The following is a 25,186-nucleotide window of genomic DNA, read 5'->3' as shown; positions in this document are numbered from 1 at the left end:
GTCACTAGTTGCTATTAGGACACTCATTAAAAATATGGAAGAATGATTCTGGCACCACATCAAATGTTACAAAGACGTAAATCTGTATCTCAGATACTGTGCTGTTTTTTCATGAAAACACTTGAATGCCATCAGAACTGAAATGGAATCAGATTTCCAAACGCCCGTATGTTTTGCAAAATGGCATTTCTGGTTTTTTGGCCATTGCTACTGATTCCATTACTTCCATGGACACTTTTGACAGAACTGACAGTTTTGAGAAACATTTCTATTGTGTAAAATAAGCATTTTCCAAGGGAAAATTACTTCACCAGATGTAATTAATTTGCTTTAATATATTCTCATACACTTTGTTTTTCACAAGAAAGCACTAGGTACTCGATTCTGTTGTTAGAAGCAGCAGCAATTTAATTTCAAAACAAAGGTGGATGTATTTAAATTTCTGAACAATTCACCTTAAACTAACAATATTTGCCTTGACAAAACTGCCTCATAAAGAAAGGCACATTGTAATTTAACTGCTTTGGATCAAATGTTGTCAAATGACAACACCATCCCCATTATGTTATTCCCATTTTATCTTAATCCGTTTCTAAATAGTGATGAATTTCTTAATCTCATTCAAATATTTCTCACTTCCAAGAGATGACCATGCCTTAGTGTCAAATATGAATGAAGCCAAATGTCCATACTTCAAACAAGGTTGTTAAAGTACCATACAAAAGCATATGTGCAGGTGAAGATTTAATACAGAATCCCATTTGCCACAGTTTTCTTAGATATAATTCTTAGCATTCAAGAGCTGAAAAACTTGGATTGCTCTCTAGTAGATTTTTTTTTAATTACTTGGCCGAAAAATATTACAAAATATTGTGAATTTAAACACATTTGTATAGATACATTCAGGTCATGTCAGTTTTAATCACTACAGTTTCTAGTTACTATTAAGATCGCTACAATATCTTGTTTTGCTATTATTAGTCATTCTAGTTAAAAGTAATTTACACTTGACTATGCTTAGACTCCTCAGGGCTTATCTGGAAACTGTAGCATTCTATATAGATGTCATATATGCATCATACAAAAATTGAAGCAAAATATCTAATTTTATACCATGTTGTTGAATACAGGACACAGGCATTTGACAACAGGGTCTTTACTTCCAGGTTATAAGTTCAAATTCAACATGAAGCAGAAAAGATAAAGATAACACCAGGTACCAAACTGCTCATGACTTGCATTAAATGTAAAATCTGTAAAGCTCACAGATTTTAGAGTCAGTGGGGACTCTTATGATTCTTAGTCTGGCTCCAGATTCAGTACAGGTCACAAAGCTTTACAGAGTAATTTCTGCATGAAACCTATGAATTGTATGAGGTAAAGAATTTCTTTTGGAAATGCATTCTTCTTGGTTTACAGTTCATCTGATGAAGAATCTACCCCACTGTAATATTCCCTTCACTGGCAAAAATGTGTCGGTGCCCATTTAGGTAACAGAATGTTAAAAACCACTTTAAAAAGAGAAGACCAAAGCCTTTCAGTGGAAGTGGCAATGTGAAGCAATGTACTTGCCCTATGCAGACAGAGCAGTGCTCACAGGAAAAAAAAAGGTACTATCTGTGAATAAAACATAAAGAGAAAAATACATAAGGGATCTGCAACCACAGAACTAGATTCCTGTGGTTTACACACCTGTTTTAGACCTACCACTTCCCCTTTATTATGCCTTTTTGTTCAGTGTTTGTTGTTGATTTTCGTTAGACACTCCATTGCATTTTTTATTAAAGAAATACATTTCAAGTTGTATAGTTGAGTCCCAGCCTAGTAATCAGCAATGTAGAATGTTTTCTTTTGATTGAAAAATAGAGCACAAACTGCTTCTTTTATTTTAATGCTCTATAAGCAGCGGCTAATACTTCGGTTATATAAAATGAGTTATTGATATTTCAGTGCAGAAAGCTTCAGGTTTTTTTCATTTGTATATAAATAGGCTCTAAATTTCAATTATTTTCTCTACAAAAAAGGTAGAGATACAAACATAAATTTTCTCTTATATCCTTCTCAGTCACCATCATTTCACAGTCTAAAGTACAAAGCTTTTCTTAGCCACCTAATGAATGAGATTCTTGTGTAATTGATTGCAGGGATATGATTGAAGAGCACTAACTTTTGCATCATTTAAAAATACCAGTGGAAAACAAAGTATGTAAGCTTTAGAGACTAGGTAACACTAGTGAGTGAAATATTTAAAATATCTTTTCTCTTAGGATGAAAAAAACAAATAGAAAAAATGTTTTTACTCAGTTAATTTAATGTACACCTATCTACCTGTGAGACTTGCTCATCTTACTGAATAAAGTTGTAAAAGTGCTTTTCTAAGTTTTCAAAAGTTTCAAAGTGCTTAATTTCAGCACAGGCAGAAGAGAATAAAAAAAATACCACCCTTCTTTGTACATAATGATTTTGATTGATCCCTTGCCAATAAATCAACACTACACAAACCAGTGGAGAGCAAAGGGGTTGCATATGTGGCATTGAATGTAGACTTTGAAAATGGTATCTTTCTTCTCCCCAGCATTCTAATTACTAGTATATAGAAAATAAAATTTTAGCTTAAAGCTCCAGCCTCAGGCTGTGCCTTCTGAGACAGCAACTAGAATCTTCCTGTAAAGTGAAAAATTTCAAATACAAGACAGAAGGAGAACAGAGAGAACACATAAGTACAGTTTAAAGCTTCAATGAATTTTTTTTTTTCACATAACATCTTTTAAACATACGTATTACTTTGGGGAGGAATTCATCTGTTGCATTTAAAATTTTCAAGCATGATTTCCTACCTTCCTACATGTTTTCCATTTTTTCTCCCCTACCAGGAAATTAAAATAAATCAATGTAGGTATTTTTTGCAAATGGATTTTAGACTTAACTGTACAGTAAACAAATACTACCTGTTATCCTCTCTATCCAGCTGGTTCATTTTCCTCTTCTGGATTCCTAATATGCCATCTCACAGACAACAGACCAACATCCTTACTCTGCCCTAGATCTTACTATATGCCACTAAGCATCTGAATTTAAATGTTTTATAGGATGAAAAATATATTTTTGACATGCCAAGCAATTCTTAAAAAAATTATAAATTCTTGGAGTAGTAATTTATCTCACAGCTTGGATTTAAAAAAAATTAAAAAGGTCTCAACTGATGAGGTATCACAACTCATATATCAAAATCAGTTCTCATACATTTTGGAAAAAAAAACAAAACACTTTTTTGCTGAAAATAAACATCTTAGTTGTCAGCTGAAAGAATTTTGCAAGTCACGTGTGCCTGTAAAACGATGCTTATAATAAAAGTGCCTCTCAGCTACAGCGGTATTGGGTACTTCAGCACATCTTCTACTTTGTTTGATGTACAGCCAATACTCTGACATAAAACCAATAGTCCTTCTATGTTTTTCTTCTACTAACCTGCTGTTTGGTTGTTTTGATGATGTAAGAGTAGTGCACATGACAGGACTGATAAGGAGTCCAAATATAGGACAGCCTATGTCTACATGCTGTTTATATAATCCCATGTTTACTCCTATGGAAGATGCAAGAAAGATACTGTATAGTTCATTATATCTTAAAAGACCTTCTCTGACTAGATAGTTCACTCTGGCACTACTTCTGAAAAACACCTTTACAGATAAGGACTTCAAAGTCAAGTTCTCATGAATGTTCTCATTTCAGGAACCTTAATGAAGCATCACAACTACAGCAGTTTGCGTGTTTCTGTTCTATCATTGCGTTTTTCTATAGTTCATGACTGGCCACTCAAACAACCACAGTGCATTTAAAATTCATAAATGTATGTTAACATAATAATAGCAATGAAGGGGTTTTTTTCTGCATGACATTAGGAGGAGAAGACAGGAGATGAAAAAGGCTTTGCAGCTACAAGGTGTGCTATTAAATCCTGAAGCACATTTTTTGAGCATTTCCCTTGTCATCACTTCACAAAAACTCTCTAAGTTATGAGCACAGGCATGATTTTGCATTCCCACCTTCCATTACCCACTGGTATCAGAAGCTGAACAAGTCTGACACTTTAACACCAACTCACTGCATTCTATCTAATCGTAATTTACTTTTGTTTCACTTAGGAGTTAGCTATTGAATTTGCTTTGGTATTATTGTTTCTGGGGGGTTTTTGTCTTGATTACCAATTCTTTTAACTTTCAATTCCTCCAAAGGGTTGATTAGCACCGTGCAATATAATGGGGAAAATTACTACCTTTTTGTCTTGCAAGATTTAGAAATGGCAATTATAAAAAGTTCCCATTACAGCTTTTGCTCTGAAGCCAAGAATCTGAAACAAAACTCATACTGCCTAACTTCAGCAATATTGTTTTGTGAGTTCTCCAGCAAGCCATTTCTTACAAAATTCACAGTAAGGGCAACCTATTTTGCTTTGTGTCTGTAGAAGGATACAGCTTTGTTTTCAAAAACTTCACGTCTTTAGAGATTTTAGACTAATTTCAGGCTGCCTGACTACCATAGTTTGTGTGCTGCCTGATTTGTTACATTTGCTACCAAATCCACTGTTCAACTATGCTTACACATCTCAGCAGTGTTCTTCACCAGGACACATTGCAGAGGATGAGAAACTTTATTCTTTGCATCTCCATAATTAGACATATCCAATCACACAGTATCTGTAGATATCCACCGATAATATACACTGTTTCTCTGTAACAAATGTGGATAAAGCCTTCCCAAATCTTCGTTCGCGAAGCCCAGCCATGATGAAGTGAATACACTGTTTCTTTTTACAGCATTAATGATAACCAATCTATAAGAAGAGAATCTTTTATTCCAATTATGATATTTTTTACCACACCTGTGTTTCTAGCTTTCTGATCTCTAATAAACATCGCTATGCCTTTTATTTGAATCTCCTGATATTTTCCCATTTCCTTGAACTTGTTTTCAGTCATGTTTTAAAGTTAAGTTTTAAAAAAAACATCAGATCTTGTAATATCTTTCAGGTTCTTCAACAGGACCTGGATTGCAGGGAGGTAGAATGGATGGACGCTCCACGCAGATGAAGAAGATGCATCTCCTGCAATAGTTTTGGAACTCCAATGGGAAGCAAATGGATGCTGTAATGATATGGATTCTAATGTGCGTTCACTCTTGAGATCTCCATATAACCTAAATGGACCTAATTTCAAAGCATTTTCTATTTTATGAAAATGTTAATACAAGAATGCTCTCAGTGAAGGATCTCTGGTCAGTGAACACACTGCTGAGATAAAGAACACCATTTGGCCTACAGAACAACCTGTATGGGATACCAAGCCACTAGAAACTTTCAAAAAACCTAAATGGACAAAGGTAATATTCTGCATATATCCCACAGCTACCAGATTCAAAAAGCCCTGCAGACAGACTATATAGCTTCCAAATAATTCCCTGATACTTCTGAGTTTGACACTGTTCTAGAGAAGTAAAAAGTAAATTAAATGGGCTAAAGTCTAATCTCTGTTTCTCAGGCTGGCAACACAGCAGTTTTTATTCACTTGCCAGAATTGCTCAAAATAGAACAGTAGCATCTAAAGTGCCTATTGGGAACAGATCCCAGCATAAGCTGTTGACTCAAGCCACTCCTGAGAACTGTCTGGAGTGGAGCAGATCAAAACTATGCCAGAGAGTATCCTAGTAATAAAAATGCATGGATGGCTGCTTAGCAGTGCTTGAGCCCTTGTCATTGCCCTGCTTCATACTCTAGTAAACATGCAAGCCAGGTGACCAATACTGATGCACTGAAGTTGTTGTACTATAAACAGCAGTACCAAAACTGTCACTGTTTTTCTAACATATCACATGATCCTTGTACGCCTGCTATGGTTCATGTGCTTACATAAGACTCTGAAGAACTCAGCTGAAGTATCAAAGTCGGACTGAGGAGTCTTTAGAAAATTATTTATTGGCATAAATTTCACCTCTTTTTATAGAAGCACTAGCTTGGGGCCCAGTTTTCACATGTCAAGACAAGTGTGACTTTTCATATGAGGATTTAAGTCATATGCACAACTGGCAAAAAATTATAAATATAAAGAGACAAGAATTGATGAAGCTGAGTTGTCATGAAACATCCTAGATAGAACATTATCCATGGAATTGTTGAAGTTGGGTTTGAAGCTGATCCCAGTTTATAATTAAAAAAACAACCAACCAACCAAAAAAAACCCAGAAAAAAACACCCAGAAAGCAGATGAGAAACAAGCCTGTATAGTCTCCTAATTGATCTCAGAGTTTAGTATTAAAATATTAACTAAGGATGTGGAATTTCCTTAGGCAAAAAGATATTTAGCAAATTATGTAAAGACATCGAGTAATTCTATCTCACTGAATTTCTATCTCACTGAATTTCACTTAAGAGTGAAGTTCTAGCAAGGCTTCTCCACAGCAAAAGCCTCCAAGAATATATGCACAGAATCACAGCATATGCCTTGAAAGGGCAAGTACAGGAGGTATCAGAGGCCCAAAAGATTATTGTACAAACTGCAAATGGAAAATTACAATCTCTAGGATTTCATGCCAATGAAAGAAACCAAAAAAGCATTTGTATAACACAGATGAACTATATCGATACACATTCAGAACACAAAGGACATAACAAGGAAAATCATCAAGACAATTTTCCTAAGGTGCACAAGTCTCCTTTAGGAAGTATCTAACATTCCCTATTGATTACAAACAGAACTTAGGCAATTAGATCAGGTTAGACACTTAATTTTTAAATGGCTACAATGAGGAAAAAGGTACCATGCTCCATTTATGGCCTTAATGTACTGAAACAGCAACTTTCCAAAATAGAAACTACTTCTACTCAAGAAGACATACAAAGCTCCATAAAGGAGAGAAAACTTGATAACTGAATGCAAACTTAGAGAAAAATTCCTAAATAAGTGCATTAAAAACTATGCTGATAAACAAAACACAATGAGGAGACATATACTGTTTAACACAGATACTATAAAAGAAAACAAGAACATTTTCTGTGTATTGAAAAGAATATGACTGGGTTTTTTTAGTCCTTTACTCTTTCAGTAGGGATGGATAAAGGCACTTAGGATGACTGTGACCTAGTATCCTCCGAGAATTATTAGGTCACAAGCAGATTGCCTCAGTTGAGAAGCTATGTGTCCCATCAGTCCACGTGACTCCAGGAACCAGTAAAAAACACCTACTATCTAGTTTTTTCTCCAAGTCCTGCCTGAAAGGTACTTTGGCCTGGGTTTCTCTTTCCTCAGATTTATGGAATTTGTGATCTTAGAACTTTACCTAACTATTTCAAGTCAGATCTAACATGGTAAGAGTAGTCAGCCAAGTAGCAGTTGTTTCGTACTCTAAAACAATAGCAGAAAATCAAATCTGTGGGAACTGAGACTACCATTTGAGTGGATCCAGTGTTTCACTACACATAGGTGAAACTGCTGTTCTACACACTTTCCAGGTTTCCTAATTCATACTATACATATTACTAATGGCAAAGTTGTAGAGGTGAAGCTTTCCCTACACAAAACAACATCATGGTATCCAAACCACAGCCACATTTCTTCATTTATAAAGGTATTTTGACTTTGCTCATCTCAGTTGCATCATTTATATAACTGATCTGTTAAAATTTATGACCCTTCTAGGAATAAATAATGGAGGTTGTATGAAATTATTTCAGTCACAATCTGAAGGGAAATTCAATACTGTAAACTCAGTCAACTGGAAACCTGAATTTCAAATCATATGGCAAAATTTATTCCAACGAGATGTGCAGCAGTTCTTCTATTTATTTTCCCCACTTCTATGCAAATACCCTCTTCAATCAATGCAACAACTTGACTTTGGTCTGTTTCAGAAATGAAATGTTTCTTACTCAGGAAACTTCCTTACCACACTCAGTACCTGTATTCTAACTTCTGTCACATCTGCCCTTTGAAAATTTCTGTAGTGTCTCTAATTTTATTGGCTTCCATGTGAATAAGGTATTGCTTGTATTTCTCCAATTTTTATAACAAGATGATAGTGAGAATTAATATCTGTTACTGGGAAGGCTAGCAGTATTTAACATGAATTTGGCATGAAAAGAAAATAATGCATGTCTGGGAAAACTGGCAAAATTTTTAGATATACTGAATGTACAGTTTTGCATCATTTAGGGATGTTTCCCACATACAGATCCTCATTTCTTGTCTACTTCCTTTCCTTATTCTTCCTGATATAATCACACAGCTATAATAATGTTAAATGTTTAATACAGGAAAGTACTCAATAACTATTCAGCAATGGAAACATTTTAAGCAAAAGTTCACAGCTGTTAACCTAAAGAGATATCACTATTATCTTGTTATGACTTGTGAGGAACAAAATACGAAAATAAAATAAAAATTAAATAATCTGTATTGATGGTTTCATTCTTGAAATGTAAAATTCTGTGTGCAACTATAATCTGGTGCAGACTCAACAGGCAAATCATAGGTTCTTTTGTGACATTCCTTCTGTCCATACTTCACATCTCATCTATTTCTAAGGCATTATCTTTTAAGCTTATGTTTTTAGCAACATCTTTGAACTATTTGTTCTCACAGCTTTAGAAAATACACTTAAGAAAATTGCTATCCATTCTCAAGATAGTATTCTATGGTCTAGGCATGCACACTGAGTGAAACCAGATTTGCATATGTGCCAGGATATATTTCCTTATGCTGTGTAATTTTCTTTACTAATTGATTTTTTTATCCCAGTGTATTGGTAGAATATTGCTAATTATGTTATCTGGAAAAAAACAGATATAGGCTTTTCCAAGAACTACAGCATTTAGGAGAGTCTAACTTCCCAGTGTAATATCAAACTAAACTATTAGGTACAATATTAATGAAGATTTTTCTTCACAAAAAAAGCTAAGAGATTTCTTCTCCAAACATGCATAGGTTCAATAAAAAAGAGATGTTATTTTCAATCTGCCTTTGATGAGGAGTTATGATAACTTGGAAAAGGGTACTTTAACCATAAGCTGGAATTATAGAGTTTATTCTTTCTCAATTAAATACAATAGCTAAAAAACAATTCTAAGCTGTTAGGTGCTCAAACACTGCAAATTAGCATCTCCTTTTCCTCTTACTAAATAAATATACTTAGCTTATATATGGAATTCAAAAGAATTTGGCATTTAATTAAATATTGTTCTCACCAACTTTTACTTTTAATTTCAATGAAAGCAGACAACAGGAAAGGTTGAATTCTTTTGGAAATTTTCTCTCAATTGTGTATCTACATCCCAGTCTGGCAGAGGAAAGAATAGAAATAAAAGGCCTATTTTTATATTACTTTAAAAAACCAACAAACCTTAGTTTGTTAGTTGGTGGTGACTTAATCTTTCCACATGTATAGAAAATTTCCAGGTTGGTAAAGAAGCAAGGAGCAAAAGAACTATCCAGTAAAGTGCTTCACCTTGACTGACTGCACCAGGTCTAACAGGTGTGTAGAAGTCCTAACCGATACACAACAGAAGAGCTTTGGAGGTGCAGGGAGGGTACTATTATGTACAAAAAGAATGAGAAATAGGTCAATGACTGCTGGATGAGAAATCTGACTTCATTAGATTGGAAGTATTGTAAATATCACAGAATTAATGAGAAAGGAGTACAGTTAAATGAAAATCCTACAATAGAAAGAGTTTCTACATCATGAGTAAGCCTGTTTCTTCATATAAAAAATTTAATAATCCCTACAATCTCAACGCAAGACAGTTTATTCTACTTTCAGGACTCTCATTACAGAGCATAAAATGGATTAAAAACTGTTTCGCAACCAAAAATGTATCTGCTTCACAAGTTACTGAATGTGAAAGAAAGCTAAGGAAACTGAATCAAAGGACAAAATCCGGACAATTGTGGCATTGACAATGAGACACACAGCTGTATTTCAACAGTCTGTAAAGCCAACACTAAATTGATAAGAACAAAAGTAGATTTTTAAACCTATAGTATGCAAAACAAAGATTCATTTGCAACAATTATATTGGTTTTATTTCTCAGGATCACTCTCCTCCCATTTTTCAATACTATTTGAAAAAGAACGGGAAGCAAAATATTTTGATCATTGTAAAGCCTTCTTCAGGATTCATAAAGTAAAAATTAAACCATTTATTAAAATTATCATATTCCTAGGGTTGCTAGGAACAACTGCAATAGTGAAAGCTATCAAGAGCCATTCTTTATTTCACTACTTTTCCCTTGTCTTGGAATGAGCTCTTTGTCATCTTACTGCAGCAAATCAGATTGTTGTGTTGGGCCTTCATCCTTGATTTCACAGAAACGGGGTACCCTTGTCTTTGAAGTCATTACCCCAAAAGACTGCTGCTTGTATTAGATTCTATTACTTTTTTTTGTTATTAAAAATGTTACATTCTATCAAATGACAGTAAATCTAATTCAGATGACACTGAGCTGACATCAAAATGCTCTGATTAGAAACTGTCTATTATAGAACTAAGAAAACATTAAGGATTAACAGTTGTTTGGTTACACACTCTGAAAGTAGTCTTAATCCTCTATTCAAAACTGAATTCACTCTTTACAAATGAAGATGAGAAACTTGCTGTTCACGGAAGTTATAAAACTCAATGAGATTTTCATGCTCAATTATAGAAAGACTTTTGCTTTTGTGTTTTATCTGGCTAAAAGATGGATCTTCAATCACTCTAGTATATTTGGGGGACATGCTCTCAAGGTTATTATCTATACTAACAGCCAGTACATACACACTATCAAATGGACAAGAAATAATCTCAGAAATAAAGAAGAATTTGTTAGTTCAACTGGAACTAGTCTTTTACTAGCACGAAAACGTTTTTGTATAGTTTTCTGGTTAGACTGTACTTTCAGCATACAGCCATATGCCAAAATTTCTACATGACATTTTCTGTATAAAGACTCAAATACTATAGAATAACCTTTAATATGATCATTCTGAATAATTTTACAATTTTTCTTCTATTTAATGATTAATTTGCATTATATGTTTTCCATATGCCCCACATTTTCATTATTTAAATTTTCTATGAAGTGAAAAACATTGAAATATTTTCTGCTTATAGCATGCATGACTATTCATCTCACACAGCTCCACCAAAACTTTTCAAAGCGATGAACAAGGACAATGGATTAGTAAGTAAAAGGCTGAACAGAAAAGAATACAAATATATAAAAAAAGCAACAATCATCTGTACATGAAGAATTAATCTGTTTGAAATGCCAAAGAAACCACCACCATAGTAGCTGTCAAAGACATTTGTCAATTGGAACTTTAAATCAAGGTCCTATACTATTGCATTTAAGCAACTGTATAATATCGTATTAGTCCCTATCCTCCCTTTATTCAATGACTAAACTAGTAAGTTTCCTTAGTTCTTTGTGTTCATCTGAAAACCCAAGAGTATATTTGAAAGTTGTTTTTACACATCTGTTTATGCTTCATTTTCTTTTATCTTTATTTTTGTGCAGATCTATAGAAAATTAAGTTTGGCTGTCAATTTTGAAATACCTGCTGTTTCCTACAGTACTTTGAAATTTAAAAAACTGTATTGTTTCCACAGTCTACTCTTACATACAAATGGAAAAGAAGTTTGAAGTCGTTTTTTATCCGATGTTTTTAAGGAGCAATTCCTAAAAAAAAAATTACTGAAAGAGAAAAATCATACTGTGAGCAATAGTGAAGCTTTCCTGAAGTGCTCAGTACCTAATTCTAATGCCACCTCGTGTTCTGCAAAAACTTCCAATAGTGAAGCAACTGAACACTACTGTTACTTAATGTCTTACCTAATTTACCAGAATGAGATGAATGAAACCATTCTGGTTTTGCTTGCTCCTGCAGTACAGCATATAAATCTCATTGGTGAAAAGCCACTTCATTGCTATGTCACCATATGCTTCCCGGTAAAAGGGGTTAGAGAAATGAATTCATATATGAAAAGATTCAACCCTTCTGTTTAACTTAAGCTTTCACTCTCTGAAGAAGAACAGGTTTTGTTGGAAATGATGCTCTGAAGAAGATGCATGTACAGTGTTTGGTACCAGTCAAAGTTACATAATGACGTATCTTTCCTGATGCTTAATGAATTAAATGAAGAACAAAAAAAAAAGGACTACTTTTACTCTTTAAAAGTATCTTTAACTAATTTTTATGTTTATTGTCAGTATATAACAGCTGTCATCATGATACTTGCCACTGATCAACATCTCAGAAGTGATGTGGGTGATATACAGTCCTTTTGTCTATATAAAATGATAAAACTCTTAACACAGTTCCACACAGAAAGATGCTTCCATCCATCCCAACTTCAAATAGAAAAAAAGTATTATGAAATTTACATGAAAATGAAGAATTCAAGCACTTCAGAATCCCTTCTGTGATTCATTTAGATAGGTAATTAATTGAATTTCATGCTGCCATAAATTTTCAAAAGGTCACAGATTGAAAAAATCAAACCTATGAATAACTGTAGAAGTTGTCAGGTTTGAAGCTGGTGATTTTGGCAGTCAGGATGGGGGCAGCTGGAGCTCTGGCTACCTAACAAGTTGGGATAAATAGCTTAGACACTTAAGAGATGAAGGCTCTAAAGAGAAAATAGGTCTTTCTCTTTCCAGTACGAACTCTGGAAAGGGAACTCTGGATAAGAGCCAGTTCTCCTACTGTGTTCTTCTGAAAAACCCACGTAACCATATTTTTGCCTAACCAACTCAGTTTAATTTAAATTACTATTGTTCACAGTTCAGCAATGCTTGAACCTCTCAGCTGAAATTTGGGCTACATTTTAGTAGATTGCTCAGAGAAAAGAAAATTACACAAAGAGCCTGCAATAGATAAGACACTTGCAAAAACACAAGGTACAGGGAAAAGTCAGAAGAAGACAAATGGCAGAGCAAGTTTCCAGGTCTCCAAGAAAAAATTACTATTCTTATGCCCATGCTACGTCTTCCATTTTTAGAGGATAATGTTGACATTTCAAAGACAACAATTCAGATTCATACTTCCTACAACTACATATAAATGAGGAATTTCCCATCTCTCTACCTCAGAACAAATGTTTCAAGCTGCCTGAATGATCAGAAGTTCAGCAGTACACAACCACAGCTCCTGCTTACATTCTTCTCACAGTTTGGAAAGTTATCTTTGGAGCAGTAGGAAATATTGAAATGAGTACTTAGAGCCTCCTGCACCCTGCTATGATGGGTGATCACTATGACAGATCTGCAGCTTTGCAGTTGCATACTGTGTGGACAGAGAGATGCATACATATAACTTTTTAAAATAAAGAATGAAATCAATGCTGCTAGTGAAGGAGGCTGAAAGCAATCCTACAGAACGTCAGATACACAGGCTGGTCTGCCAAGCAAAACACAGTGGGAAAAAAAAGCAACAGCATTATTGAATTAGTTATTGGACCCACAGACTCACATTTAGCAAAGGGCTCAAGCGGCCAGAACAAAATTGTTAGTACAAAAACCAAAGGGAAGGGAAGTCTCTCCTAGTAATAATATTTTTAGCATGTTGTGAACAGAAAGAGGAATATAAAAGCATTCCCTTTCACTTTTGTATTTTGCATTAATTTCCCCTACTTTTCTTGACGATTTCCTTTAGAATGACTACCACAACCTGTTACAAAACTAGATATCTTGAGGTGTTAGGAGGAAGTTTCCTGAAAAAATTATCAGCAGCAGTACTTATTTATCAAAAGCAAAAGGAAAATCATTATATAAAACAGTGGCTTTCCCTAGAAGTCTACAGGAAGACTCACAAGAATAAAATAGTGGTTTATAACACAGCAGTTATAACTATCTTTTCCACAATCCTAGGTTAGTACATGACACTAACTTTCATTTGGAGAAGGGAGGGTGTAATTCATTTTCTCCCTATAATTATCTGACATTTTGTAAATCAACAAACTTCAAATGTCAAAATCCATTTAGATCAGTGAGAAAGGAGTGATGCCATGAAAATTAAAAGGGATCTCAGGAGGCACTACATTAAAACACACCGCAGGAAAAAAATCAAACCACAAAAATCTAAAATATTTTTTACTGTTCCAACTTCATTTTTTTTTAACCTATGTTTATGAAATATAATCAAAGCCAACTCTCAAAGCAAAAAATGGTAGGACAGATATCCTGATTCTAATCATTAAGAGTACTTTCTTCCTTTCTCTTTCCACTCATGAGCCATTCCACTGATATTTTAATTTTTTTTCCCTCATGAATGGAAGTTAGTCTTCATGATAAAGAAGATAAATGCTAACTTTTAGAATAAAATATTGTGAAAGCTCTGAGCTTTAGTGAAAATTAGAAGCAGGAAAGAAAGTCCAACATTTTAAAAGAGTTTTTCATCACAACTGAAGTATTTTCATAAGAAACTTTGGCATGTCACTCAGTACCTTTGAGGTTGGCTGCAAAACAAAACCATCTATCTTATTAGCTGGGCAGAAATGCCTTTCAGAGAGTGGTGAAACTACGGCTTGTAGACAACAGTCAGACTGGAAATGCCTGCATTTTTGTATGTATTTGTACTTACTATATCTAAGATTTTAAAAGTAGGCTTAAGTTGTTTAGAGACATTAAAGAACATTCTTTCTTTAATCCCAGAGTTAATCTTGTTAGCTAGGTGTGATGAATTGATGACATACCTTGAATGAGTATTTGTAGAGGAATCAGTCAAAAGTATCCTATTAAATTTTGGACCAAATGTATTAAGACTCTTATACCAAAATCTACTATTTTCTTCTGTTGTTAATGTCTATGTGGGTAGCTAAGGTTAAATATCCAAGTCACACTTCAAGGCAAACAGAACATAAAATCATAAAACGAAAAAAAATTGAGAATATAAAATTAGGGTTCAAGTATCATTTCTAACAGAAAAGATGCTATCGAATGAATCTATGAAATCACATCCAAAGCGGTATTCTATGAAATTTAGTGAAAACACTAAAGACATGGAAAAAGAATCAAAATAAACCATGAAGTGTTTCAGAGAATATTATTAAAATTACATTTTTCTTAAAATTTAGCTTTTAAAAATCATTTATTATTTATTAAAATACATAGCTGCCATTTTATGTCTTAAACAAGACTATGTAATTTTATGGGATTGCATTCAATGAGAATGTCAGTACTAGTCGATGACACTCAATTTTTACACACAATCCTTTAAACCTGTTCAGAAATATTTTTATATTATTTCAATTATTGTAGCTGCATTTTTATAGTACATTAAAACCTTGTTCCCTCTTGCAGTAATTGAATACATTTCTTATGATTGTGATGACACTGAATATTTTTTTAATCAGTACCTACAAAACTATTTACACAGCTTATTGATAAGACTCAAACACTATTGAAATTACCACAATTCAAGACAAATGGGGCCTTTCCATAACTGCAATTCAATTGGAAAGATATTTAAACGTTAAAGGACGCTCAAAGCATTTCTTCTTCCTTTCTATTTTGTTTTTCTGGAGCACTGACTAAGCAAAATTTAAAAAAAAAACAAAAAAAAAACAAAAAAAACCCAAAAAACAAACAAACAAAAACAAACAAAAACAAACAAAAAACAAACAAACAAAAAACCCACAATAACGAAAAAAAAACAAACCACAGAAAAAAAATGTTCATTCAGATCAACCAAATATCCAGGATGGAAATTTTCATTTACAAGTAAATTAACTTTCTACAATATTTCAGCAGAGTCAATAGCAGAGGCAATGAGGAGTCTGATCTTGCACATCTTTATCCACCTGAAAGTCCAATTAGCATGAGTATTTACAGTAACACGTGCTTTGAAAGAGAGGAAATAATCTTTTTCATACATCCTCTGAAAATAATATTGAATTGAATGTACATTTAGTGATCATAGGATGCAACAAGTTTGTAAACAAAGACCACCTTGTTCACCTTAGAAATGTATGCAGAGTTGTGGAGTTGTCTATGCAGTTTTTCCTGTTAATTTGACAGGTGATTTGCTGTCCACAGCTCCTTAAAGATATTGCAGACTGGTTTTTGACCAGGGAATTGATGTCAAAATCAATTAGATAAGCAAAGTTTCTCTTTTTTCCCACTGTTAAGTAACAGCTAATGAATAGATAGGTAGGGACCACATGTAGGATATACAGGTCAGTGTGCCAAAAAGTTAAGAGAAAACAGCCTTGAAGATCAATAGATACACTGTCAATTGCCTGTAAATTAAAATAGGAAATGAGATACAGAAAAATACACTGGAAATCAAAGAATCCTTTCCTTCTAAATCTCCAACGTACACAAATTAAACAAAAGCAAGAAAAAATGCCAGCTGTTCAAATAAATTACAGATCAACACAAAGGAATCAAGTAAGTCCAGCCAATGCACACTGCAGCTGTCTGCAGACACCTAGTGAGGAGAACAAGCTGCTTTCCAGCAGCTAACAGTCTCTGGGGCAATTTATGTAAAAAGTACCAACAGGAAACTGAATTATGAGCTTGCTTTTCACTTATGAAATGAGAAACCAACATAATTCTTGCTCTTTATCCTTACTCATTTCAGAAAGTAATGTAACAAAGCCAAATCCACACCTTTATTGGCTTACAATCTTAAGTGCTATAGGAGAAGGTAAATCCCAGAAAAGCCTGGTAACTCCACTGGCCTCCTAGAAAACATAAAGAGTAGCTATTCATTCATCAGACAAACAGCTGGATCTGAAATATTCAAAGCAATTAACTTTCATATTTTATACTAATGTGTGACCAAGAGACAACAAGCTTAGGAGGTTCATTCCAGCACTAGGAATGAACTAGGTCAGCTCTGTCAAAATGGGGACCAGCTGGCAAAGGAATTGCAAACTTCAAAGAAAGCTCTCCAATATCCAATCGCAGAATAAAAAAATACCCCCTCTTAGTGCCTTATCTTGGAAGCTCACATTGGTTAGATGGTGACCTTTACAGGATTACCCTAACATGGAAGAAAATCAGTCCCTCTCTGAAGTGTTCTCAAATTTGTAACAGAAAATGGCTGCATGAATGATGTTTATGTTGGAAAAAAGGAAGGAAAGAAAAAGGCTTAAATGTCTCCCAGCATAAGCTGAAGCTCTGATTTACTTTCAAAGGAGCGATGACAGCCAACTACCAGTTTACAGTATGCAACACAACACTCTCACTCCATCGACTAGGGCAGAATGCAGCTTCCAGCTTCTTATTCTTTTTTTTCCCCCTTATAAATTTCCTCATTTTACCAATATGAATAGTCTGACTCTTTCAAATATTTCCTTTGTTCTCCCCCCTCCCCCAAACATCCTGTTCAGTCTGGCAACAAAGAGAAGTTTAGAGAAAATGACAAAGATTTAAAAGACACATTTAAAAGCAATAACTGCTGTTATCCTCTATTTATCAAGCACAGGTGGAGAGCGTAGAGTAGATATGTCAGACAGTTTTTCAGTCTTTTTATAGAACTAAAACATTTCTTATGCTGAAAACATTTAGCTATCAGCCATTTATGTATTATTATACTTACTGAATCCTCAACAGGTATGGAAAATTTTCAGCTGTTCTAGAGAATTAAGAGAAAAAGTCTTCTATTTGAGGATATTAAAGATATACTATCTTCTTCCTAATGTCAGCTTCTGTTCCTGTGATTCAAAAGCCCAATTTCTGCTCTTACTGCTGATATATTGCTTTTTGCTATTCTATCACCATAGCCTGGAATACCAAATTTACTTTAGATAGCCACAGAGTCCATATACAGACCAGCAATCTGTGATCCTCGAAAATCAAAATAGCTTATAGGGGAAAAAAAAGGCATGAATAATGTGTCATCAGTTAATTATTTTATTCTAAAGTCTTTTAATTACAGTAAGCAGACCCGCCAGTTGTTTTTAATTCCCTCTGGATGCTGAGTATACAGCAAAAAAAACCCCAAAACAAACATTAAAACACGAATCAGTTAAATTCTGAAAAACAAAATTAGTCTTGGGTATGGATAATATGTTATTTGAAAGCAGTCTCACAATTTCTACCACTAATGTAGTGCTATCATTAATCACAAGTTTTATTATGTAATAGAAGATGATCCTTACTAGTTTTCAAACATTTATATAAACAGAATACATAAGCTGTATTTACATTAGCATTCTGGCTCAGAGTATTGAAGTTAGTTTTGAAAAGAATCACTTCACTTTTTCAGGTTTTAGTGCATGGGTCAGATTTCCAGAGCAGTTTTTGTGCATGTTAACTAGAGTCTCTGCGAAGAAAACTGAACAAGGTGTGCACAAAATGCACTTCAATCCCCTGTCAGCCAGTCCCTTGGCTGACAGTTTTGAAATATATATGTGATCTAGAATACCTCAGTCCATGGCCCAGAGTAAATCTAAACCCGAATTAAAATCCCTGAACCATATATACTAAATACATTGGTGATCTAGAATACCTCAGTCCATGGTCCAGAGTAAATCTAAACCCAAATTAAAATCCCTGAACCATATATACTAAATACATTGGTGCCTTAATACAAAATATTTGACCTACTGATCCCTTGCTATCCCACTGAATTATCTGTTAATGTAGACAACAGCTATGCAAGACTACAGAAAATACGCTAGCATGTTGCAGAACGTGGACTGAAATCAAACCTCACACAAAGCATCCTGAACGCAGAATGTTCTGAACATTGTTAGTCAAGCCATGGTAGCACTCTAACAATATCATAACATTTCCATTTGCCTTCTGGGAATTGTTTCACTTGTATATTTAGCATAAAAATCCCTATGTGGTACTTTGCATTTTCAGCTATCTTAAATTTAGGTAGCATTTCAGAATATGCAGCAGATGCCTATAAAATATTCTCGTACTACTCCTACTAGCAACAAGGGTGACATTTATTTACTGCATTTCATCATTGTTCAAAATAACTAGATGTATCAGGCCTATTTATTTGTGACCGATGATATATAAACAAAGCTCCTGGGATGTTGTGGCACTTCAGGGCCAATTTGCAGCAAGGATCAGAAAATTTTGCACCTCTTCAATGATAGTGAGAGCTTGGAGATGTGGAGACAGCACAGGCACACATGGGGAAGCTGTGCAAAACCATCATACCCTCTTCAATCTTTATTGCTTGTACAGTCAAAATTTTATAACCTCTTCTGCTAACAAAGTTCTTCCTTTGAGACTGCAATCATAGCTCCTTGCAGATGAAAAATCACCAGGCAGTGAGAAGGACCCTGGAAGGCCAGGCTGAGTGGTTAACATCAGGCTCTGTGCACAGGGCTGGCCTCACTGTGTTGCAGCGTAGCAGTGGACCAGGCTGCTGGAATGGGGCTGTGAGCAGTGGGGCCAGCCCCCCTCGCTGGGGAGCTGCCTTTCACCCACGCCTGAGGGGCTGCAGCCCTGCCTGTGCTCAGCCATGCATCTCCTGGACCCCGACTTGCAGCCCCAGACCCACTTCAACCTGCTCCACTGCTGTAACTCACCCAGGCTCGGGCACAGCACGGGACAGCAGCCTCACCGCTCCCCCTAAGGGACTCATCCACATATTGGTATCGTGTGTTAACTACCTCACAGAAACACACAGTCTAAGAGAGAGACTGACATACTTCTAGAGTGAATTAAACAAACATAATAAAGGCCAAGCTGTTCCTATCAGTGAAATCTCAGGCTAAAATCTCTTGAGGTTAAAAATCCTGAAATTCGTAAACTGATTAAGATTTACAGCGTTTTCAAATAACCAATAAGGTGGAAGGCCATTTGAGCAGAGTGTAGAAGTCAGATGGGTGGGAGGCACAGTGTTGTGGCTAAGACTCTGGATACTCAGCATTGGTGAAGCTCCATCCCTCCAGACCCCTGGTCTCACAACTGGGTGCAAGCTGACACACAATGAGACGAAAAACAGCATGTATTGGTTTGACCTTCATCTTGTAGGCAGAGAAAGTCAAGCAGTACTACAATATTTCTGAATGACCCATAACAAGATAATCAACTAGAAATAAGAAATTATTCCCTTTGCAACATTAATGTAGAAAGGGTATAAAAATACAAAGAAGCTGTTTCTGGTGAAAAAAACCCAGCAAGACTGAATTGTTTTCTAAAGAAACATTTAAAACATTTACTACTGGACTTCTTTTTCTCTTGTATTATGTTTTCTCTTTGAAGAAGTGTTTTCAATTCTCCTGAAGCAATTATCAGGAGAGTTCTTTTATTCCTTACCTTTTAGTCTTCCTATCTTTATCCTGTAAACTGTTGATACTTGGATGTACTGTGCTTTTGTTCCTTGTGTCTCATTTTCATTAACAGTTTCCTTCTAGCACTTAATGTGTTTCAGCTACCATGTCTTTGAGTAGCAAAAAAGTCATCTCTTATTTTGCTTTGCTACTGTCACTATACATAGCAGCTTATTACCTTCTTGTTCAGTTACAGATACTGTTTCAATGCCTACTGTGCTTTTTAGTGCATTCCTAAAGTGTTGCTTTCCACATGTATACTGTTCTTAAAGACTTCTGTCAAAGAGGTAATTCTACCAACTTTTTTTTTTAAAAAAAAGCTTATTTCTTTTTTCTGTTTCTCCAGATGTTTCCTAGTATTCAGTCTTTACACATTTATATGCCTTTGGGAATTTCAAATTTACATCCAAAAAAGGCTAACACTTGTACGCCTACCTCAAGAGTATTTTAATTGCATTTACCTCAGGTAACATCATGATGGAAATGTAAGAGGCATATAATTTTATACGCCCTTTTGTTCAGGGAAGTTTCTTCAGTCCACACCAAAGCCTCTGCCCACACAGAACTGACGCTGCAACTATCACCCGTGTTAGCCAGACACGTGATATGGCTCCAGATGTTACTGGCATAGTAACCCGGATAATGTGCAAACATACGCTCAATTTCTTTATAGTGGAGTTTCAGAAAAATTTCCACTATAAAGCTGTTAGCTAATGACTGCATTTCCAAACAGTCTGCCAGTAGAAGAAGCTGACATCTCTAATTTGAAATGCCAGGTCAGTTAAACATTTCATAAAGGGACCGATAAATCCATAAAGTTTGGAGATATTTTTTGGTATATTTTCAGTTCAGTAACTGTAGTCTAATGACAACGAATGAAAGATGAGCAAAGTAAATACACAACACTAAGAGCCAACTATGCTAGATGAAATTATGAATTCAGATATTAATTCAACTAATACACAAAATGCACATTCAATTATTATGATTTAATGTCTTATCAACTGAAATCCATCTTTACAACTATATGTGATTGGCAAACACTATGAAGGCAAAATTTTATGCAAAAACATAGAAATAAACAAATGAAGAACCTGAAATGTACTGAAAAGATAGTGCCAACAGAGTCCAGTGCCAACATTATTCATCTACTAATCAATAGAAAGTAAAAAAAACAAGACACAGTGCTAGAAAACACTTGAAAAGTGAAAAAAAAAAGTCAGGACATTCAAAAAAGACAGAAAAAGTAGCCAAAATTCATAAACCTAGCCCTGATTAAACTCTAATTTTGTCAGTATTTGCTCCCTATAAGGAGCTAAAATAAGGAAATAACTCTCACAACAAGCACAGAATGATTTAATCACAAAACGAGTTTCAAAGAAAAAGTATACTTTTTGCCTTTTCTATTTACATTTTAAAGAGTTTAAGTTTATATATTTTATTCAATAAATGACAAACTGGAAAAATCCATTACCATTTAATGTGAAATTTCATGAAAGCATCTCAGTTTAGTCTAACAACACTTCAAAGAGAGATGTTGTTAAATCCAATAAGTGGGATTACATGCAGATGTCAATCAATAGGTGCTCCATATCTATCTGTATTTATAAAAAAAATTGAAATGTCATGCTTAATAATTACTTTTTAAATGTCCTTCTTATCTAATATAGCTTGAATAAAATTGTGCAGAAACATGTTACGGTGTGCCTGTGCTCTGCAGACTCACAGTAACATTAAGATATCACCTTTGGTTTCACAGTGCATTCATGTTTGTTAATGAAACCTATTTTTTGCCTTGAAATCCTGGGTATCTTGTATAAACATAAAAGTAAAAAGATTAAAAAAAAAAAAGTGCCCAGGCAGATCTAGGAGTAAAAGTAAAACCAAACCAACCAGACAAACAAAACCCCCCAAACTCCAAAACAACTATGGAACAACACAAATTTTCTTTAAAACATTTCCATGAATTGAAAAATTAAAGAAATCCAGACACCTTTTCCTTTCAGAGATGTCTACTTAGAATAGACTTTTCTTCTAGCTAAATAAGAAAAGATCCAAATGAAAGGCAAAAAGTATGTCAAAGTTCACAGTTAAACATATTTTTAAGAGGTGGTGTATGATATGGTTATCTGGTATTTGAAGTCAATGCAATATAATTGAGTTTGTTCTTCTAAAAATATTGGCATATTCACAAAGAAAAAACCTTATGCAATCCAACAAGCTTAGGTTTTCCTGGAGCCTACAGTGAATTACAGCACTATAGTGGTAAATAAGCAAGCAAGCAAACAGAAGCTACTCAATTCTGCCTCCTTTGTGGAAACCAATTAAACTGAGTGATCAGTAACTCCTTTCAGTGCAAGTATTTCTCTTAACCAGTCAAAGGGTCACACAAGTAGGCTTCTGGCCAATGTTCCATTCTGCTGACACAGCCAGCTTTCTATGGCTATATGTTTGTCAGTGATAAATGCCAGAGGCAGCTCGCTATTGAGATTTGACTGTAAAGGTACCATTGTGTATCAGGAACTTGCCCTCAAGGTGTAATGGGAAAGCCAGTAAAGTGCCAATTTTGCAGCTTTGCTCTTCTGTTTTTCTCCAGGATATAATTCAGTTAAATACATTCTCTGACAAAATTCAGCAAGAAGCTATTGTGGGCTGTGTATGCTCTTTCATGGCTATCAATGTGCAGCACAAATGGAAAGTTAAAAAAAAAATACAAATCCTAAACCACAATAACAAAGGAAAAACAGTATCATGCATGTTACTTATAAAATCAGGATGCTATGGGATATTTAGCTGTCCTAATGAAAAGAAGGAGAGTGAATAGAAAAGGCTTTAATTTTCCTTTGTAGTGGTCAGGTATAGTCATCTCTCAGGTATCTCCCTGCTCAGTGTCTGAGTGAAGCAGCACTAGAGAACAGAAACCAAATGGGAAAGGAGCTGATAGTGCACAGACCCATAGATGCCTCAGGGATGATCACAATACACAAGCTCCCTGGAGTACCATGGCTACAGGCAAATTGCTTTATGCCCACAGAATATCTCCCTCCAACAGACCATCTGAACAAACAGAGGTTTTTATAACAGTACAAACAGTAAGAAGACTGTGGGTTCAGCCAAACAAGCAGCATTTCTTGGAACCCCCTCTTACCTTACTTATCTGCCCTTCCCAGGAAGCTCATTGCCTGATGAGCCCCTGCTCTATCAATCCCATATTGAGAGACAGTTAGAAAACAATTCACTTAAAATTTCTTCAAACTAAGGAAATACAGAAAGGTCATTTAAGTCTATTAAAATCTGATAGAAAGGCTTTCCACTGCACACTACAGACAGCAAAACATACCAGTCCTACTTCATCTACAGACGTACCTTTTAGGGAATAGGTTTACAATAGTGATTTACTCTAGAGGAATTACCAAGGAATTACTCTAGAGGAATTCCACCAATGCTGGTATCACTTCAGCAGAGCCTCATAACCTACAGCGGAGCCCAAAATGTCCTTCAATATACCTTACTTTCAACTGAGGTTACTGAAGAGAGGCTTAGGAGACTTTAAGATTCTTTTGCTTGGAAGAAATGTAACTGCTGTGGACTGCCATGAGTATTTGAACTTCCTAGTCTTAGCTTGTAGTTCTAACTACTGTAATTTACATCCCTATGTCCCAAAATTTTGGGGATGTAATATTTTGCAAGGCACATTTTTCTGTCCCAGTATCCTTGGGTGGATCCCATCTGGATCCATAAACTTTTGGGTGTCTAAGGGGTGTAGCACACCACTGACCATTTCCCCTTTTACTATGGGGGCTTCATTTTGCTCCCCATTGCAGTCTCCCACCTCAGGGGGCTGAGTACCCTGAGAACAAATGGTCTAACTGTTGAAGACTGAGGCAAAGAAGGAATTAAGTACCTCATCCTTTGTCATGGAGATTCTCCTTCAGTCTCCTTTTGTTGCTAATGCATTATAGAAACATTTTTTATTGTCTTTTACAGCAACAGTCAGATTAAGTTCTACATGAGTTTTGGCCCTTCTAATTTTCTCCCTGTATAACCTAAGAAAGCACCAGAGGTATTTAATTAACATATATTTTATTCTATTACATCTTACTTGAAGTTGAAAATCATGCATGAAGAATTTTTCTTGAATCCTCTTAGTTTAAGCTAATCAAGTGTTTAGTGCTTGATAGCTGGAAAAATTAAATTGCAAATGTGTTCTTAAAAAGAAAAACTAATTCATTTATAATGAAAATCACTGGAAGAAAATAAAAAAAAAACCCACAGTTATAGTATACATATTTTTAATCTCAGTTTTATATTTCAGGATCCAAATTTACAGTGGGTCCTGATGCCACCATAAACAACTATTTTTTTTTGAAAGACGGAATAAAAGGAAAGATTTAATGTTTTTTAGTTATATATAGGCATAAGCCTACAGTAAATAATAACATCCAGCTTCACTGAATGCTTTGGCTGGTATTAAAGAATACATGTAGGACAACGTAAGTTACAGAACTAGAACATAATACCTGTTGTTTGCCAAACAAGAAAACAAGGTCTGCACAAGGCTTCCCAGGCATTTTTCAGCTGTGTATTTCATCAGAGGATGTTAATTTTTTTAATTAACTGTAGAAGAATACTAGTTTAAATGATTTGTTGGCAGGGACAGGTTTCTTCAGTCAAGAATGAAATTTCTGGTGTGAGATCCACGCATGGGCCATGCTGTGAGCCCAGGTTCTCATATCACCACCCAAATCAGCCTGTGCTCAGCAGCAGGTCCCAGCCAGCTGTCTAGTGCTCTGCTAAGGCACTTCACAATCGATACCTGAAGTTTTAAAGTACCAGTTCTTGACCCTTTCTACAGCTCAGGGGTTAGGTCAGTCAAGTATAAACAGGAAGACTCAGATTCAGGCCCTG

General features: G+C 35.1%; 1 protein-coding gene and 1 long non-coding RNA gene across 3 annotated transcripts in view; one reads left to right on the top strand and one right to left on the bottom strand.

Annotated features, from left to right (window-relative positions):
- Positions 1-25,186, bottom strand: part of PRKN (parkin RBR E3 ubiquitin protein ligase) — a 713,780-nt gene that overhangs the window by 526,929 nt on the left and 161,665 nt on the right. The window lies entirely within an intron of this gene.
- On the top strand, positions 7,221-9,948 carry LOC116783673. Its single transcript, XR_004355785.1, has 3 exons — positions 7,221-7,620; positions 9,447-9,522; positions 9,811-9,948. It is a non-coding gene; the product is annotated as an uncharacterized LOC116783673 (long non-coding RNA).

The sequence above is a fragment of the Chiroxiphia lanceolata genome, chromosome 3, assembly GCF_009829145.1.
Source record: "Chiroxiphia lanceolata isolate bChiLan1 chromosome 3, bChiLan1.pri, whole genome shotgun sequence".
Classification (NCBI taxonomy): domain Eukaryota; kingdom Metazoa; phylum Chordata; class Aves; order Passeriformes; family Pipridae; genus Chiroxiphia; species Chiroxiphia lanceolata.
This window is presented reverse-complemented; position numbering and strand designations above follow the sequence as displayed.